The sequence below is a fragment of the Schistocerca nitens genome, chromosome 3, assembly GCF_023898315.1.
Source record: "Schistocerca nitens isolate TAMUIC-IGC-003100 chromosome 3, iqSchNite1.1, whole genome shotgun sequence".
NCBI classification, from domain to species: domain Eukaryota; kingdom Metazoa; phylum Arthropoda; class Insecta; order Orthoptera; family Acrididae; genus Schistocerca; species Schistocerca nitens.
The window spans coordinates 349102162-349121228 of NC_064616.1; positions in this window are offsets into that span (position 1 = coordinate 349102162).

Consider the following 19067-nt stretch of genomic DNA (forward strand, 5'->3'; position numbering starts at 1 on the left):
TTTCACTCTGCAGCGGTGTGTGCGCTGATATGAAACTTCATGGCAGATTAAAACTGTGTGCCCGACCGAGACTCGAACTCAGGACCTTTGCCATTCACGGGCAAGTGCTCTACCATCTGAGCTACCGAAGCTGTGAGGACCGGGCGTGAGTCGTGCTTCGGTAGCTCAGATGGTAGAGCACTTGCCCGCGAAAGGCAAAGGTCCCGAGTTCGAGTCTCGGTCGGGCACACAGTTATAATCTGCCAGGAAGTTTCATATCAGCGCACACTCCGCTGCAGAGTGAAAATCTCATTCTGGAAACATCCCCCAGGCTGTGGCTAAGCCATGTCTCCGCAGTACCCTTTCTTTCAGGAGTGCTAGTTCTGCAAGGTTCGCAGGAGAACTTCTGTAAAGTTTGGAAGGTAGGAGACGAGATACTGGCAGAAGTAAAGCTGTGAGTACCGGGCGTGAGTCGTGCTTCGGTAGCTCAGATGGTAGAGCACTTGCCCGCGAAAGGCAAAGGTCCAGAGTTCGAGTCTCGGTCGGGCACACAGTTTTAATCTGCCAGGAAGTTTCTGATTCACTCTATTTACGGATTCTTCCCTTCAGTTGGAACCGGGTATAAGATAGTCCACACCCCCACAAACGCGATATACCTTCCGGTGACAGTTCAGACATTGGACTACCGGGAGCTACTTTTTGTGGATCAGGATAATCGACTTGTCGACTTTCGGGGTGAAGAAATCATTGTACGTCTGCATCTAAGACAATATTTGGTAGGGTATAAACCTAGCACGCAGAACTCACACTCAGTGTACCGCAGAAGCGCAAGGTGATAACATGCCTTAATTACGAGCTCCTTATTTCAATTGGTCTCAAGCCGTGCGATGACGTCACTCAACGTAAGGCAGTCAGTGGAGTATGATGATCGAATTATATGTCATTAATTCCACTCACATAAACCCTACGCTTCAAGCACATTTAACAAAAATGATGAAATTAGGATTGTTATTCAACACCAGGACGCTTTAACACTATCTTGCAAGAGATTCTTACATGTAGATCGTACATTTAAGAAAACTGATGGTGCTGAGGTAACACTCTCGAAGCTGACACGTAATGCTCTAGCATTCCTGTTTCAAGAGATCCGTTATGTTCTTAATGGAATAGAAATCGACCGCTCACTTAATGTCGGGCTAGCATCAAACCATAAGACGTACGTTTCAGCCTCAACCTCCGATTCGAACAGCTTGGAAAATGCGCACTGGTTCATAGAAGCACCAGATGTCGGATACACCCGATTTACTGCATGCGTGCCTCTAAAAATGCTTATGGGCTACTTTGAGGACAAGCAACGAATTATAATGAACGCCAAACAGGAACTTATTTTGGTGCGGAGTGCAAGTGACGCCAATTCATATACTCAAAAAGCGGCAGAGGAAGTCGAAATCAAGATTAATAGCATAGTATGGAAAATGCCCCACATCGGTGTTGCTGACGAGGAACGCTTGAAATTTTTAAAAGTTCTGAATGCCGGCACTTACCTGCCGCTAACTTTCCGGTCATGGGAGCTATTTGAATACCCTCTCTTACCTAAACCATCAACACATACGTGGGCTATCAAAACATCAGTTCGATTGGAGGCACGTCGATTCATCAAACTCAAAGGCGGAGCGATGTATCAAAAGACTCAAGTGAATTTGGCCACTGCAAGTTAACTAACGCAAGAGTCTACTTGAATTCGGAATAATACCCATACGAGAATTTACATCTACTGTGGGACAGCAATGTATACAGTCTAGAATCTGACATGTATGCGAGATTCCGTGCATCTTACTATGAAGAACTTGAAAATGAGGGATGTCCACTCAGTTCACAGAATTTCAAGAAGCTAGGCATCAATAATCGTGATAGATTGCTCAAAACAGAATGAGATAATTAAATCAGGATCGTTAGATGTACGGATTGAATTTGAATCTTCAACAAACTTCCCAGATCACACGGCAGCGTATGCTCTAGTTCTGCATGATCGTGGCCGGCCCGTGTGGGCGTGCGGTTCTAAGCGCTTCAGTTTGGAACGGCGTGACCGCTACGGTCGCAGGTTCGAATCCTGCCTCGGGCATGGATGTGTGTGATGTCCTTCGGTTAGTTAGGTTTAAGTAGTTCTAAGTTCTAGGGGACTGATGACCTCAGAAGTTAAGTCCCATAGTGCTCAGAGCCATTTGAACCATTTTGCATGATCGTGTTGTTAACTACTGTCCACTCACAGGTGTTGCATAGAGTTGTATAAATTAATAGGTGCTCTGCTAGCTCCAGCACAATTGACGATGTTATCCCGTGGTGTAAGGATCGTAGCTGACGTTTAGGGGTTCTATTACAACGAACGCAAGCGATTCATAATTAAAGACTGCAATAATAGCCTTCACACACAGTGATGGAATAATAGAAACATTCGCACCAAGCATCACATCGCCGAAACCATTCAAGGATGTGAAGTGCTTTAAAACAAGGAGAAGTGCAAAGTGGCTAACACGTTTCTTTCATGGACTCCACTTTGAAGATCCTGGTATACTTTACAAAGAAATGATGACGTCACTTCGAATATTCGATCGTCCTGAGACCAACATCTACGTCACAGGCAAGGAGAAGATCGTATGGATGCAGCGAATCTTCAAGATTGCATCTATTCAAGACCTGGAATACTACAGGTGCCCTGCCATCCATAAGCTCAAGGAGGAGATCTATGAAAATAGTCTTGTATCTGCTTATGAAAATGTAAAATTTCTTTTAACTGGGATTAATGAAAATAAATGAATTTTTAACTCAAATTGTGTGTTTTTCTTTCTATCTAGCTCCTACTTAGTTAGCACGTAGCTTTGTTCAAGGAGAGATAATTTCAGCCATGTCTTTGGAAGGGGACACGATCACGTGCCGCCTGTTCCCAAAAACCTATAGGCGAAATCCCATGCAATGATTAAATATATTTTGTAATCTTCCATCTTAAACTTCCCATCCTTAATAGCACTCATCTTCAGCAAAAAACTAATATAATTTGAGACTAATGCCATGGTTTTTTTGTAAATAACAACAACAACAATTTTTTCCTGGTTTATTCAGTTCACACACAAATACAGTATAGTTCTTGAGGTATAATATAATATTCTTGAGGCAGAAATTGAATCTGCTTTTCCAATGCAGAAATTCTTTTAACTTATACACTACAACAGTAACACTAGTAGTAATTTAAAAAAAAATCTGCGATAAAAACTAATGCGGAGATACTTTCTTTACTACTACAAATAAATTGCACAGCCCCAGTAGCATAGCTTTTACAATAATTCTCATAGACTGTGCATGCTTAGAATATAATTTCAACAGTCCACAATAGCAGACGTTTTTAGAATAACAAGTCCTAAGGACTGTGAGCTATATGTACTCTTAAAAACTATTCTGACTTGGATGGCTAGCGGCAGGGGAAAAGCTATTCTATTTACAGCACGCACATGGTGCGTAGATATATATATATATTTAAAGGCTACACATACGGTGCATGGGGACAAATTAAATGAATATATAACTATTTTTGATTTTGATTTTTTAAAATTTTTCTTTCTTTCACACAAACATGGTGTGCATATATAAATACAAATTTTTTCTTCTTTATTCCACAGATCCTCCCTCTGTATACACGCATGTACATAGTACACACACACACACACACACACACACACACACACACACACACAAACACACACACACACAAATTAGTCACACTATGATAAAAGGGTCATACTACAACTCTGCAGACACTCCCTCTCTCTCTCTTTCATTCTTTCTCTCACTCAGAGTCCCCCACCCCTTCTCTCGCAACAACTGAGTAGTGTGGGTACGGAAGAGTTTCAGCCTCTTCATCACAAATGACCCTTTTATCGTCACGAGGCGACAGACCGATTTTAGACCACAGCACAATGTACGCCTCATGTCCTCTCTATCGAATACTGGTCTGCCGTACCATATGCGGTGGCTGCAGTGCAACACCACTGCACAGGTACTGCAAATAGTTTTCGATAGAGAGGGCTCTCGATGCCATACGATGCATACCCTTAGCCTGCCTCTGGGTGGCACATTCCAATGTGCTGTAGGCATACAATTTTGAGCGTAGACCTACGAACTCCACAACTGGCAATCCATTCGCCTCGTCCTTCATAAGACCAATAACCTTATTGTTCTGTGGAATAATACCATGAGGATTATCGGCCATGTATGAGGACGTGTCGAATTCATTACCATAGCACCTCATTACATCATATGGACCACAGTTCTTCACCCACCAGATGAAGCTATCTGTATCCATATAAAGTAATTTAGGATCTGCGAAATGAGTTTTCGCAAACTCATAATGAAAGCGGTACATATGGAGTGTGGATAGGTCTAGTATGCACATTCCCACGTAAATAGGTTTCGTAAACTCAACTGCAGTCTTTGCCATCTCCAAAGCAACAAAGTTCTTATTGAATATGGTGACCCGCTTAAAATTTGGTCTGCAATGCATTTTATTATGCCATAACGCCCATCCCATTCGGTTCTAATCGAAATTTCAAGTCGTTCCCTCAAATACTCCACTGTTTTACCGAAAATTGATTATTCTTTAATTTATAAAAATCTTTTTCAAAGTTGCACGTCGTGGAAGCTCTCTGTCTCGTATTCAAATCGATATACTCCCTCAGTCATGGGGACTGCTTGAAGGAGATAGCCAGAGTGTTTCTAACCAGCTCCGTACCCAAGCTGAGGCACTGCTGGAGGTTACAGTAATGAATAATGTATCTCGGCTTATCCCCCAGCATTGTGATCAGTTTTGGCATGGAGCCTCCTCACAGAACTAGTTGCTCTGGATACAGCGGCTAATCGGCGTGCACATCATGCGAGCTAATAGGGTATGTGAGTTCTGCCTCTACCACATGCCCTACATCAGAATCAGCTGCCATACCCCCCATGATGTTTCCACCTAATCCCTTGCATTTGTCTTTGGGCACCCATCAAAACTCACCAATTGGCAGTGATTGCTACAAGGTGTGCCCGTATAAGTTATTCACGTTGAGGTACTTTATATAACTCTAATCAAGGGATGTGATGAGCCTGTCATAAATCCGCGGGTTATTTGCATTTGCGTGCCTATGGACACATTGGCAAAGTCCCCCACAGATCCCTCGCTCAAAGAAAAGAAGCATGTCAGCATGGGTCAATAATTCAATGCTGCAGTTCATTTTCTTGAGTATTGCGTCCCAAGACAACACAGGTGCCATGTAATAAAAGGTGGGATCCAGAGAATACGAGGTGTGGCTAGAAAAAAACCGGACTAGTACTGGTGAAACAATAAAACGAATGCAATAAGGCTGAAAGTCGCGTGGCCTGTCACGTGACTCTCGCTCCGCCTACTGCTCTAGTTTCATCTGCCTCCTGCACTCAGTCTGCCCGTGGCGTCTGTTTTAAGTAGTTGACGTTTTGTCTGTGCGTCGGAAAATGTTGAGTGTACAGAAAGAACAGCGTGTTAACATCAAATTTTGTTTCAAACTAGGAAAATCTACAAGTGAAACGTTTGTAATGTTACAACAAGTGTACGGCGATGATTGTTTATCGCGAACACAAGTGTTTGAGTGGTTTAAACGATTTAAAGATGGCCGCGAAGACACCAGTGATGACACTCGCACTGGCAGACCATTGTCAGCAAAAACTGATGCAAACATTGAAAAAATCGGTAAACTTGTTCGACAAGATCGCCGTTTAACAATCAGAGCAGTGTCTGAGTTAACGGGAGTTGACAAGGAAAGTGTCGAACAAGTTTACCGATTTTTTCAATGTTTGCATCAGTTTTTGCTGACAATGGTCTGCCAGTGCGAGTGTCATCACTGGTGTCTTCGCGGCCATCTTTAAATCGTTTAAACCACTCAAACACTTGTGTTCGCGATAAACAATCATCGCCGTACACTTGTTGTAACATTACAAACGTTTCACTTGCAGATTTTCCTAGTTTGAAACAAAATTTGATGTTAACACGCTGTTCTTTTTGTACACTCAACATTTTCCGACGCACAGACAAAACGTCAACTACTTAAAACAGACGCCCACGGGCATACTGAGTGCAGGAGGCAGATGAAACTCGAGCAGTAGGCGGAGCGAGAGACACGTGACAGGCCACGCGACTTTCAGCCTTATTGCATTCGTTTTATTGTTTCACCAGTACTAGTCCGGTTTTTTTCTAGCCACACCTCGTATATGGTAATGTATAGATTCCCGAATTTCTCGAAAACGTCTGCAAGCAAGCGCACGTCTATGTCCATGTATAGCCGTGTGTACTCTCCTAAAGGGGAAACATTCAATTCCTGCCAGACATTCACGGCATGCTCATACTCTGCATCCATTATGGCATCACCTATAAGGTTTCTGAGAATGCATTATGTCGGGTAGCCTGGTTTCTTCGAGGTTTGCCATACTATCCACCTACTCATATGGGAAAACCCCCTTCCTAATAACAAGTTGAAACTTTTCCTTGTCAGGAAATGCAGCTTGAGTGATATGCATATCCCCCCAAGGTAGAGTTTCAACCAGTTTCTGGAGTGGCGCCTGGATAAAATGTAGCATATCAAGGAAGCAGAGCATAATTCTTGGTGTCATTCGTTTGGAAATTGAAATGTATTTCACTAGGCTCTCAGGTAGGACACTGACCTGATTTTTCTCCCAACCGAAATCAGCTAAGTGCTCAACTAGAAAGTGAGAAGAAAATGGGTATGTGTCCTGGTAGCTGGTACTTCAAATTGCACGAATTGTAAGCTGTGCCACGGAACTTCCCTGTGAGATGACAGTGGTCCCTATGAGCAGTTTGAGCTCTTCTGTCTAACGGCAGCCCACAAATATGACAATCAGTTGTGTTATTACACAAATCTTCATTGTCCTTCGATTTGGTCATGGGTAAGTTGACTCTGTAAAGCTTATCAACCTCTCGTGAAAATTTTTCGAGCTCAGTGAGCAACCAAACTGCATGGCTGTCCCCAACAAAAGATTTGTAGCGATTAAGACTGGAATCATATGACGATACAGTTTGGTACGCTGCCTGATATGGTACGTGTTTCTCTCTAAAAGTGGTGTGTGAGGCTGTACGGTCACAGGGGCGAGGAGGCATTCAAAGTCGGCGTACACTACAAACGGGCATCGCTCCTGGTGGTGAACATTCTTGAACTTTATGAACTTGTTTTCTTCTGAGGGCATAATAACGTTCATGTCCTAGGAAGCGCAGTCTACTAGATGTGGAGCTAATAACTTGCCTGAGACGAAAGAATTGATGCACCTTAAGCAAGTATGTTTTACATGATGATTAGTTGATAGCTGGGTGGAAAGGAGTCGGGAGATATCTTTGTGCCATAGTTATAATTACCACTTTCAGAGAAGAGCATCAAGTTTACATGCAGCTCACGCTCACCAGCAAATTTTGAGAAATAGAGGGGGCTGACGACGATATGCTTGTGTTGCTCATCTGACTTGCTTTTCTTCTCCAGGCCATAAACATGAACTGATATGCTGGGACTCTGTGCCTCACATTTAGGTATGCCCTGGATCTTGACTGGGAACTCTATGTGATCAGAGTTATAACACCCACGAATATTATTATCAGCTACATGGTATGTACTCGGACGCTCAGGATGATCTCCGCAATTGTAATTTCTTTCGCAAGGCAGGATTGACCATGCAAAACAAGTGTGATCAGTTATACACTACTGGCCATTAAAATTGCTACACCAAGAAGAAATGCAGATGATAAACGAGTATTCATTGGACAAATATATTATACTAGAACTGACATGTGATTACATTTTCACGCAATTTGGGTGCATAGATCGAATGAAGGGTAGAGCCACGGGTCGTAACACATGTGAAATGTAACATCCACTGTTCAAAGTGCCGTCAATGCGAACAAGAGGTGACCGAGACGTGTAACCAATGGTACCCCATACCATCATACCGGGTGATACTCCAATATGACGATGACGAATACACGCTTCCAAGGTGCGTTTACCGCGATGTCGCCAAACACGGATGCGACCATCATGATGCTGTAAACAGAACCTGGATTCATCCGAAAAAAATGACGTTATGCAATTCGTGCACCCAGGTTCGTCGTTGAGTACACCATCGCAGGCGCTCCTGTCTGTGATGCAGCGTCAAGGGTAACCGCAGCCATGGTCTCCGAGCTGATAGTCCATGTTGCTGCAAACGTCGTCAAACTGTTCGTGCAGATGGTTGTTGATTTGCAAACGTCCCCGTCTGTGGGCTCAGGGATCGAGACGTGGCTGTACGATCCGTACAGCCATGCGGATAAGACGCCTGTCATCTCGACTGCTAGTGATACGTGGCCGTTGGAATCCAGCACGGCATTCCGTATTACCCTCTTGAACCTACCAATTCCATATTCTGCTAACAGTCATTGGATCTCGACCAACGCGAGCAGCAATGTCGCGATACGATAAACGGTAATCGCTATAGGCTACAATCCGACCTTTATCAAAGTCGGAAACGTGATGGTACGCATTTCTCCTCCTTACACGAGGCATCACAACAACGTTTCACCAGGCAACGCCAGTCAACTGCTGTTTGTGTATGAGAAATCGGTTGGAAACTTTCCTCATGTCAGCTCGTTTTAGGTGTCGCCACCGGCGCCAACATTGTGTGAATACTCTGAAAAGCTAATCATTTGCATATCACAGCATCTTCTTCGTGTCGGTTAAATTTCGCGTCTGTAGCATGTCATCTTCGTGGTGTAGCAATTTTAATGGCCAGTAGTGTATTTTCGACATTAATGCATGCCATCTTTAGGAAGCTTGATATAACTTGACCCTCCATTTACTGGATCGTAGACATGTGTATGGATGTCTAGATGTAGAATTCGGCTGAATGCTTTAGCTGACCCTCTCACTTCCATCTCGGAAAACCGGCCCAATATAGCACTCAAGGTGGATTTTCGTCGAAACCACTCGGCGATTGACGTGCTCCGCGTTATCACGCCATCCCCCCCCCCTCCCCCAAAGATAGTGAATGCTCGTCTCTTCAACAGCCGACTCAACTTTGGGAGAGTACGATAATTCGACGGAAAGCACCACACTGCATTTAATGGCGGGATACCCCAGATCATTGACTACCTTGGAGAGCTCCGTTTGAATGACAGGAAGGCAGGCCCTTAGAATACCAACAAGGTCGCCGTATCCTCCTGCCGGGCTCTCGATCCTGGTGAACGAGATTCACCCCTCAAAAGCGTCTGCAATCACGAAGTATTCTAACTGCGATATGGTATCACTGGCCTGATGCCTTTTACTAAAAGGACAGGAGAAATGGTTCAAATGGCTCTGAGCACTATGGGACTCAACTGCTGTGGTCATAAGTCCCCTAGAACTTAGAACTACTTAAACCTAACTAACCTAAGGACAGCACACAACACCCAGCCATCACGAGGCAGAGAAAATCCCTGACCCCGCCGGGAATCGAACCCGGGAACCCGGGCGTGGGAAGCGAGAGGACAGGAGAGGCAACTGCCACTAGCCATAGGTTGACTATGATTACTACGAATACGATATTGAGCAGGCGATGCGGTCTGCTGTACCTGTTTGGTGGGCGGAGCCAGGGGTGAGGCAGTGGTGTCAGGCCAGTGAGAGCAACTCGGTCTAGCAGCGGGCGGTGCCTAATGTATAACGCTGGCCAGGGACTGCGGATTAACCAGTCCGCCACCGCCACCAATGGCTGAGGCGTCGGCGGTCGTCCGGTGCCGCTGCTCTCTGCAGCCGCCCCCAAATCCACGGGCAACCGAGGACGTGGGGGAAGGGGCTTGGGGGCCTCGCGTGGCTGGCTCGGTGACGCGCAGGTGTGGGTGGCTGATAGCTTCACTGTGATGGGCGTGACGCACGGTTCACCTCGTCGTGCTGGGGTTTTAATTACAGTGCGTAATTTATAACGCTGGCCTGGGTCTGCAGATTAACCAGTCCGCCTCTGCCACCAATGGCTGAGGCGTCGGCGGTCGTGCGGTGCCGCTGCCCGCCGCCGCCGCCCCCAACTCCACGGGCGACCGAGGACGTGGCGGAAGGGGTGTGGGGGCCTCGCGATGGCTGGCTCGGTGACGCACAGATGTGGGCGAGCGATAGCTTCACTGTGGTGGGCGTGACGCACGGTTCAGCTCGTCGTGTTGGGGTTTTAATTAACAGTGCGCCGCACCCCGACACGCGCTACGGCCATCTGAGGCTTCACTTCTGTGAAAAAAATGATAAGCATTGAGTTATATAGTATGTTTAAATAGACTGATATGAGGTATGAATGCTTATATGAATATTAAATGTATAATAATAGCCACCTTGTTCATCCCGGACGACGGCTCAATCACAGCAGCCGGCCCCTCGTCATGGGCATCATGGTCGAATTCCCCATGCGCCGCAAACTGCGCTGGAACAACTGCATCGCTCTGAATTTGTGTATTTAATTGGTTGGGCTGATCGAAGTCACCTGTAGCAAAACGTTAGAATTAGAGAAAATGTTTGAACAGAAAAAAAATGACGGAATCGAATTTAAGCAGGAGAGATGGCTCGTCCCCGTGGCCTAAATTACTCGATTGGACTTCACCCGATTCATCTACAATAACAACAATGAAGTATACGTTATATTATGGTATTATCGCATACTCTAGGTATTACGAAAAACAGAAAAACAAATGTAATACTCACGTTTTTGAGCTGAAAGGGTTCTGTATTTCTAAACGGGGCTTCACATGCTAAATAACACTGATACGAAAGTAATAACTTACGCGGGACCTCGTTCAGGCGAGGGCGCTTCCCTTAACGGCTGAAGTTGGCTGAAGATCGCTTCATGATGGTCGAGAAATGCAGACCGACACAGACTGTATCGGAATGAGGGTGAGCACATGAGTGCGGGGGTTTAAGTAGGACTCCGAGCGTCCTCCTACGTCACCAAGACGCTAGCTAATGGGCGCTGATTTTCTTGGGGTGAGCCCACTAGCACACCTGGCGACTAGAAGCTGAACTAGCCAGATGCATCCAAAACCTCGAATAGACCTGAGCGTCTGATAATTTAAAGCGAAGGAATTCATACTATTTGGGATACAAGCTGGATGATATTTAATTCAGCCTCTGCATCTGGAGTCATTATGAGCTCATCTGCGGAGAATGCAGTTAGATATATTCTGGATAAAGGAAGGGAGGTATTTTTATTGCATCTCGCTCAAAGTCCGCGGTTTTCGACGATGAATGTTATATACCGGGAATTCTACGTTGCAGGTATTAAGAGTAGCGTTTCTTAAATTTAGCTTCGTAAACGCTGAAGCAAATGATTTAGAAAGACTTCAGATGATAAAATGGAGAATTTTGGTATATATGAATGGTTTACAGTGGAGAGGATGAAATTAAAAAAAAAATTAGCGCTATCGGCGGGCTATATGGGCGATTAAAGTTTAGTAAATTATTCTAAAGTGATGATGGAAAATTTTTACGTATAAATGTATAGTGTTATATGTTTAGCCGGCCGAGGTGGCCGAGCGGTTCTAGCGCTACAGTCTGGAACCGCGCGACCGCTACGGGCGCAGGTTCGAATCCTGCCTCGGGCATGGATGTGTGTGATGTCCTTAGGTTAGTTAGGTTGAAGTAGTTCTAAGTTCTGGGGGACTGATGACCTCAGAAGTTATGTCCCATAGTGCTTAGAGCCATTTGAACCATTTGTTATATGTTTCTCAAAGGTGAATATCATGGTAGAATGATACGTGCAATGGAATAATAAAGCGATGGAAAGATAAAGCCGGCACTGTAAATTGTTATTATTCTGCCAGGCATGTATCAGGATGAAAAATTATTCTTTAGAGCTGGAGTAAGTGTTTTAATAGTCTTTGAATGCTTGGAAATGTTGTCTTGATGTTATTAACCGTATCGGTTGAAGGATCTGTTAAGAACTCCTGAGTGTGTCCCCTACCAGCGAGTCGCATTCGTTTAAGTGGTTCCTGTTTTGGGGGCGTCCGGCTGACGTCGCGGCGTGTAACAGCCCTGTCGGACTTCGGCTGGCTCAGGTGTGTCCGGCTAGCGAGCATGAGAAAGCGGATGTTTGTGTTCGGCAGGCATCAGTGGGTGTGAAAGTAGGCTAGTCGTTCTTATTATCAACGCGCTCTGTCGCTCTGGATGGACCCGTGACACACATACAGCCGGACGACAACGTGACATATCGCGAAGCGCTGTAGTAGCGCCGAAGTAGGTCAGTTCTTCGGTCGGAGGCAGTTTCCGCTTGTGCAAAGCATTTGCTCTTCATATGTTCAATCATTAATGCTCAGCTGAATGAGTGTATGTAATAGAGCTATTAAAACACAGACAACTGATATCTAAGCCTTTTGTGGAGGTAATGAAACTAATGATGTAAATAATAAATTTAAACAAATTTAAACAAATTATATTCGAATTGAATGAGCAGCGTCTAGTGGAGACAACACTATACTAACCCCCCTCAGCTGTAGGAGTAAGCTCTTAGAGTAAAATTCATGAACATTTTCTAAGATGATGGCGAACACGATTGATAGTGGTACTGTGTATAAATTTTTAAATAAAGACTTATGCCCCGAGCTGAATGGGTGCATGTAATCCAGCTATTAAAACACAGACAACCGATATCTCAGCCTCTTGTGGCAGTAACACTACACCATCTACGCCATCTAATATTCTCTGCAGGAACTTATACTTGCGTTGAAATAGTGTTTTGGAGAATATGTAGACATGCTCGAAGCGAACTCCAGCAATGTTTGTTAGCAGAGCGATGAGAAGATTTGTCTTGCCACAGTTGGAGGGACCTACAATTATAGCTCGTATGCTATCGGGAAGGAGTACTCGATTCTTCGTACTCTTCTTGTCTGTATCTTCATCGTCGCAGGACCAGTCACCTACAAGAAAGTCCTTGTGGCGAGGTTGTTTCACCCAGCCTACCATGATACCTACTGTGTTAGGTCCTGGCGTGCAATACGCTTTTATACAAAAAAAGAAAATGTGCGTAATCACATGTGACATTATAGGCAAGGTCATTTTGTCTAGAGAAATAAGACAAAGACAAATTTGAGATGGTAAATATATTTCTTTATTCACGATTGACACTTATACATAGCATTATCAAAAAGTGATTCGTTTCTTTTTTAATCGGTGCAGCGGCAGTACAGTATTTGGAAAATAGCTGCTTCTTATATCCCTCAAATTGTGCACGTATATCTCGCAAAGCTGTCGGCGCACTGCAATAGTCTGGTATTCCATCAGAAAATTTGAGTTCAACATTTTCCACACCTATTCAGCGAATAGCATAAGACTTCTGCACTGCACTTTTACAGGTACCAAAATAAAGATCTATATATTCTATATGAATGCTGCATGTGTGAAGCCAGTTAATGATATCAGAGTATGCGGTTTGAACATATGGGAGCCATCTATTCAGTCTCTCAGTCGTATTAGTTATCGCTGAGTCTAGATTGAAAAAGTTCTCAACAGTCGAGTGCTGCATGTAAATACTCTGACCCTCAGCACTTTTAACTCTTAGTGTAGCATGATCATAATTTGACAATGTACTCGCTGTTAGATCGCCGCAGTAGATCTCCTGGGACAGAAAATATCCTCCAGTCATATGCTCATTGATGTATGTTTTTGCATGACAGAGTTCATCCCACTCGTAGTCTGAAAACCGCACTTTAATATTTTTCGACACATTTTCGAACACTAACTCAGATGACAAGATACTGTCTTGTGAAACTTCAATTCCTTGATGAAAACATTTTGAACTGCTAACCATTAATATATATCATGAGGCGAATAGTAAAGTTGGCGGTGCACTGGAGGCTGGTATCTTCTCATCCACAACAAGCAGACAAGTCGGTTAACCGTCTGTTCTTGCACTGATGCTGGAATGTCTCTTGCGCTTGGCCCAATGGACGGTGCATACTATGGAGCCCATCAGGATGTTGCACCCTCGACAGTACTGAGCGGCACAGAGAATTGAGTCTCATTTTCCTGATCCATCATGCTGAGAAGCTGTGTTAGAGGATCCGCCGATGGCACGGGTGTGGACCCCTGCGGGTTGGAACCTGTCGGCCTCGACAGGTGTGCTAGTCCCAACGGGTTGGAAGGGGACTCTATGGATACATCTGGTGGAGAGAGGGGGAAGAAGAATAATCATGAGCATAATATGTGTTGCTGTTACAGAAATAATAATAATAATAATAATAATAATAGAGCACTGTAGATACTTACTTTTCTATCTCCACCTGTTCTGCTGGGCTGATTGGTGCTTCAACATGCTGACTGATGCTGACTGATTTTGAACAGCTGCTGGGCCCTCCTTATATACACGATACCTACGTCATCATTGGTCTGTGCTCCTATTGGCTGAACTGCACACTGGATCGGAAGCTGATGTCAAGGCGGCCATTTTCGGATAACAGTACTCGCATCATCATCAGGTGACGTCACGGCCGCCATCTGGGATAACGTTACTCTGGGGTATACCAACATTTCATACTACTTGCATGGATTATGCGTCACAGGCGCAATAAATCTATGTTTCTGCCGACGTAGATAGAGATTAAGAGCAGGGCGGCGTGGAGGGGAGCAGGATCAAGGGTTGTATTGAGGAATTACTTGCTAGCGTCGAGAAGTTGACTTCCTAACTACTTCCCTTTAAACAAATCCATTCCCATCAGTGTGGAAAGGGCTAGGACATGAATTACGAACACGCATTTGATATCGAAACTTAGAACATTAAACTAAGTCTCACTACGAATTTCTATTCACAGAACGTAGCCATTTCACATGAAATTAAAAACCTTTTTCGTCAGTAACGTTACTAAACCCAAATGCTACTAAACCAGAACCTCTTAGAAAGAGGGTGAACGGGTCTCGGATGGGTTCATCTTCAGCTGAATTTATGCGGAATCGTGTACTTCGTCTGCAGTCACCCAAAACACGTTGCAGTCTCAATCGACCTCCGAAATCTCTTGTTTTCTCATCATAATTGTAAAGAAAGACAACAGAAAAAGAAGAAATAATAAAAAAAATAAACGAAGGTACACATACACACTGTGTGTGTGTGTGTGTGTGTGTGTGAGAGAGAGAGAGAGAGAGAGAGAGAGAGAGAGGGAGAGAGAGAGAAGAGTAAACAAAGCTCTAACGAGACGCCAGAAGGAGAATGAAAACCAGTGAAAATCAACAGGGACCAAACCATCCCATCAAGAAAAACGTTGTGATTTTGCATTGTTCGGAGTTTTAACTTGTTAGTGTGGTTCAGTGCGCATTTCTGCATCATGTGAGCATGCAGATGGGGATATGTACCACGGAAATAAACGTAAGTAATCGCAAAACATAATCGTGAGGTAAGAAATTAATATTATCAGCTCGTTTCAGAAGACAAATTATGGAATAGTGAAAATATCGTGTTGCAGTACCTAACATTCTAGACGGTAATAATCTCACAACATATAAATTGTTTTTGATTCTAAATTTTGTTACAATAATTATTAATTTAAACACGTTTGTGTTTCACAGCCCTGAATAAATGTATCCGATGATGATGGCACAAAGGTGCAGTAATATGTTTCGGCATTAAAAGATACGTTTTTTTTGTATAATAGGTATATTTCAATTCCTGTAATTCTCTTGCTTTTAATATCGTCTGACCTATTACTTTACCTGAAAGTTGGTGTTCGATGACATATGAAACAGTGAAGGATTGTTAAGAATGCACTTGGGCAGTATAGTTTGATTTTCTGTTGACCATTACGAGCGCAGACTCTTCCTAGAACACAACCACCAATCACTGACTCTTCGCCTTCAGAAAGAGTAATATATGTTCACTGAGGATGATTTTTAACCATGTTATCAGCTTGATTCTAATTGCAACGATCCAACCTGAGTATTAACAACTGCAGTCGATGGACAACTAGAATACTAAAACTAAACTCCATCCGAAGAGGTCTTGAAGGCCCAACGGTACCCACCAACCGCCGTGTTATTCTCAGCCCAAAGGCCTCACTGAATGCGGATATGTTGTCACCACACCGCTCTCCCGGCCGTTGTCAGTTCTGGTGGTCGGAGTCGCTACTTACCAATGAAGTAGCTCCTCAATTGGCCTCACAAGGGTTGGGTGCACCCCGCTTACCAGCAGCTCTTGGCAGATCGGACGGTCCCCCATCCGAGCTCTAGCCAGGCCCGACAGCGCTTAACTTCGGTGATCTGACGGGAAACAGTGTTACCATTTTAGCAAGGCCGTTGGCCTACTCGAATACTGCCTTGTGATTATAGCTGAGAATCGGCAACAACAATAACTATCTTATTTGCTTGCAACACTATTAACGAATTCACACTCCACATAAATACGAAGAACATCATCTTAGCAATACTGTGGACTCGCGGATGACATCATCAAAAATGGTTCAAATGGCTCTAAGCAGTATGGGACTTAACATCTGAGGTCATCAGTCCCCTAGACTTAGAACTACTTAAACCTAACTAACCTAAGGACATCACACACATCCATGCCTGAGGCAGGACTCGAACCTGCGACCGTAGCAGCAGCGCCTAGAACTGCTTGGCCACAGCGGCCGGGGATGCCATCATCAGTCAGCAAACAATCCACCAGTCGACATATAGCCGGAGTGCCCAGTCTCAACGCACGAGTGGGACGCTAGCTTAAGAGGTTGCCCTCAAAACTTTTGTGCTAGGAGAAGGGACTGGCTTAATGGAAGCCAGAGAACTGCTTTCTGATACTAGCAGGTCAGCGTTCAGACTCAGAAAGGCACTTAGTTAGGAAACCCGCGAAGACTCGCTGCCCAGTGTAGTCGCAGAATGTAAAGCTGTCCCGTGATGAGGAGATCGGTGGAGAGGTGGTCCTTCCAGCTGAGCGTTTTGGAGACTTTCAAAGTTCCGCAAACGAATTGGGATCTACCGAGCAAGCGTAACAACGATGAACAGACAGATGTAGAAAGAGACAAAAAAGCTATTGAAAGCAGTGGTGTCCACCTCTGTACCCAAGGTCGCTAAGTAGGCTGGTGTGGTGTCACTAGAACCTTAGGCACTTGCTTCGAATTCTGGTAGTGGAAGATATTTTCACCGCCTATGTTTTAGCCAGGGAGGTGGGCTATCCGTCGAATAGGGACGTTAAGTTTTCGAGCACCTTGGTACTATTTGAGGACAGTAAGTTATGTTATCTGATCAAAAGTATCCGGACATCACGTGTAGCGCCAACAGAGAAGATCAAAGGAGGTGGTGTAACGGTACAGGGGTGTTTTTTGTGGTTGGACGTGGTCTCCATATTGCACTTAAGAGAAACCTAAATACTGCAGGATATGAACACATTTGTAGCATTGTGACCTGCGTGCAGTAGAGGAACATTTCGGACTGGATGACTGTATCAGTGTGAGAATGCACTCTTTCATAAAGCAGCATCTCTGAGGCAATGGTTTGTGGACAATAACATTCCTGAAATGGACTATCCCGTCCAGAGTCCCGATTTGAACACAACGGAAGACCCTTGGGATGACTTAGAACGTCGACTTTGCTCTAGATCTCAGCAACCAATATCACTACACTCCCTTGTGTCTCATCTTAAGGCCGAATGGGCTGAAATTCCTCTACAGACTTTCAGATACCGCACTGAAAGCGTCTCCAGTAAAATTCAAGCCGCCATGAAGATCAAGTGTGCACACAGCGCAAATTATTTTCTATTAATAGTTATCCGGATACTTGTGATCAGATAGTGGATATGCAAGCACTGGCTTATATTCTACCCTTTTTGTCAACATCATTATCACCAACAACATCACAAACACGACGCTACACTACAAGTGCACAATGACGTAATTACCCAAACTGGTGACCAGAGCAAAGTTCGACTTTGTACCCCCCCTCCCCCCAACCTACACCCACCTCCAGGCCTTGTAGACGTCCAGACATCCACTGATTTTTGGTTCTTTTTGTTGAATTCTCATTGCCACTTAGCCAGTTCATTCTCTTAAGCCGATCAACACTACTTTACAGTGAAGTAAAAAGTATGCTTTTCAATAAATCTTTTTTGTATGATATAATTTAAAACAACTCGCAGTACTTCTTCATTTTTTTTCGCCCGTCTCAGAACTGCTCCCTTACGGAAACATCGCCCATGACACGCACCCCTGCCGGCCGGAGTGGCCGAGCGGTTCTAGGCGCTACAGTCTGGAACCGCGCGACCGCTGAGTGCAGTCGACGAACAAGGCAGACTTCTAGCGGCTGTGGGCCTCCTGAATTCTGTGACATCGTAATCCGACTATATGTGATCAACTCGTCAACACGCTGCACCACAAAGTTCTCTGGTAAAAAAGTAAAGTCGTATGGCATGAATAGCTGGGAGACCCTGAAGTGCAGGTTTAGCCGCCTAATCGGAAAGATTGTTCTTATCCTACGTTCGTGAAGTATGATAGTTACGTGGGTAAGTGTAGCTAGTTGTGTGTGTGTGTGTGCGTGTGTGTGTGTGTGTGTGTATGTATGTGTGGAGTGTGGCGTCACGTTCGTATTGGAGACGATGAGGGAAGGGAGCGTCTGAAACCCGGTGCCCGCACATAGCCTACGCCTCTCGAATAGCACCAATAATCCAGGAGGAGATCGAGGAGGAGGAGATTAGTGTTTAACGTCCCGTCAACAACGGGGTCATTAGAGACGAAGCACAGGCTAGGATTAGGGAAGGATTAAGAAGGAAGGCGGCCGTGCCATTACGAAAGAACCATCTCGGCGTTTGCCTTAAGCGACTTATGGAACTCACGGAAAACCTAAATCGGATGGCCAGTGCGGGTTTGAACCGTCGTTCTCCCGAAAACAATAATCCAGTAACATAGTATATCATAATTTTCATCAAATAGTGGTTGTAGGTTTCTTTTTTCTTTCTTGTATGGGATGTGACTCAGATCCAAAATCCAAGTTTCCGAATTTGGCAGCCCCCCCCCCCACCTTCCCCAGATCACTTTTGAATATCCCAAAAATTGCTAAATTTTCACAATTTTTCGG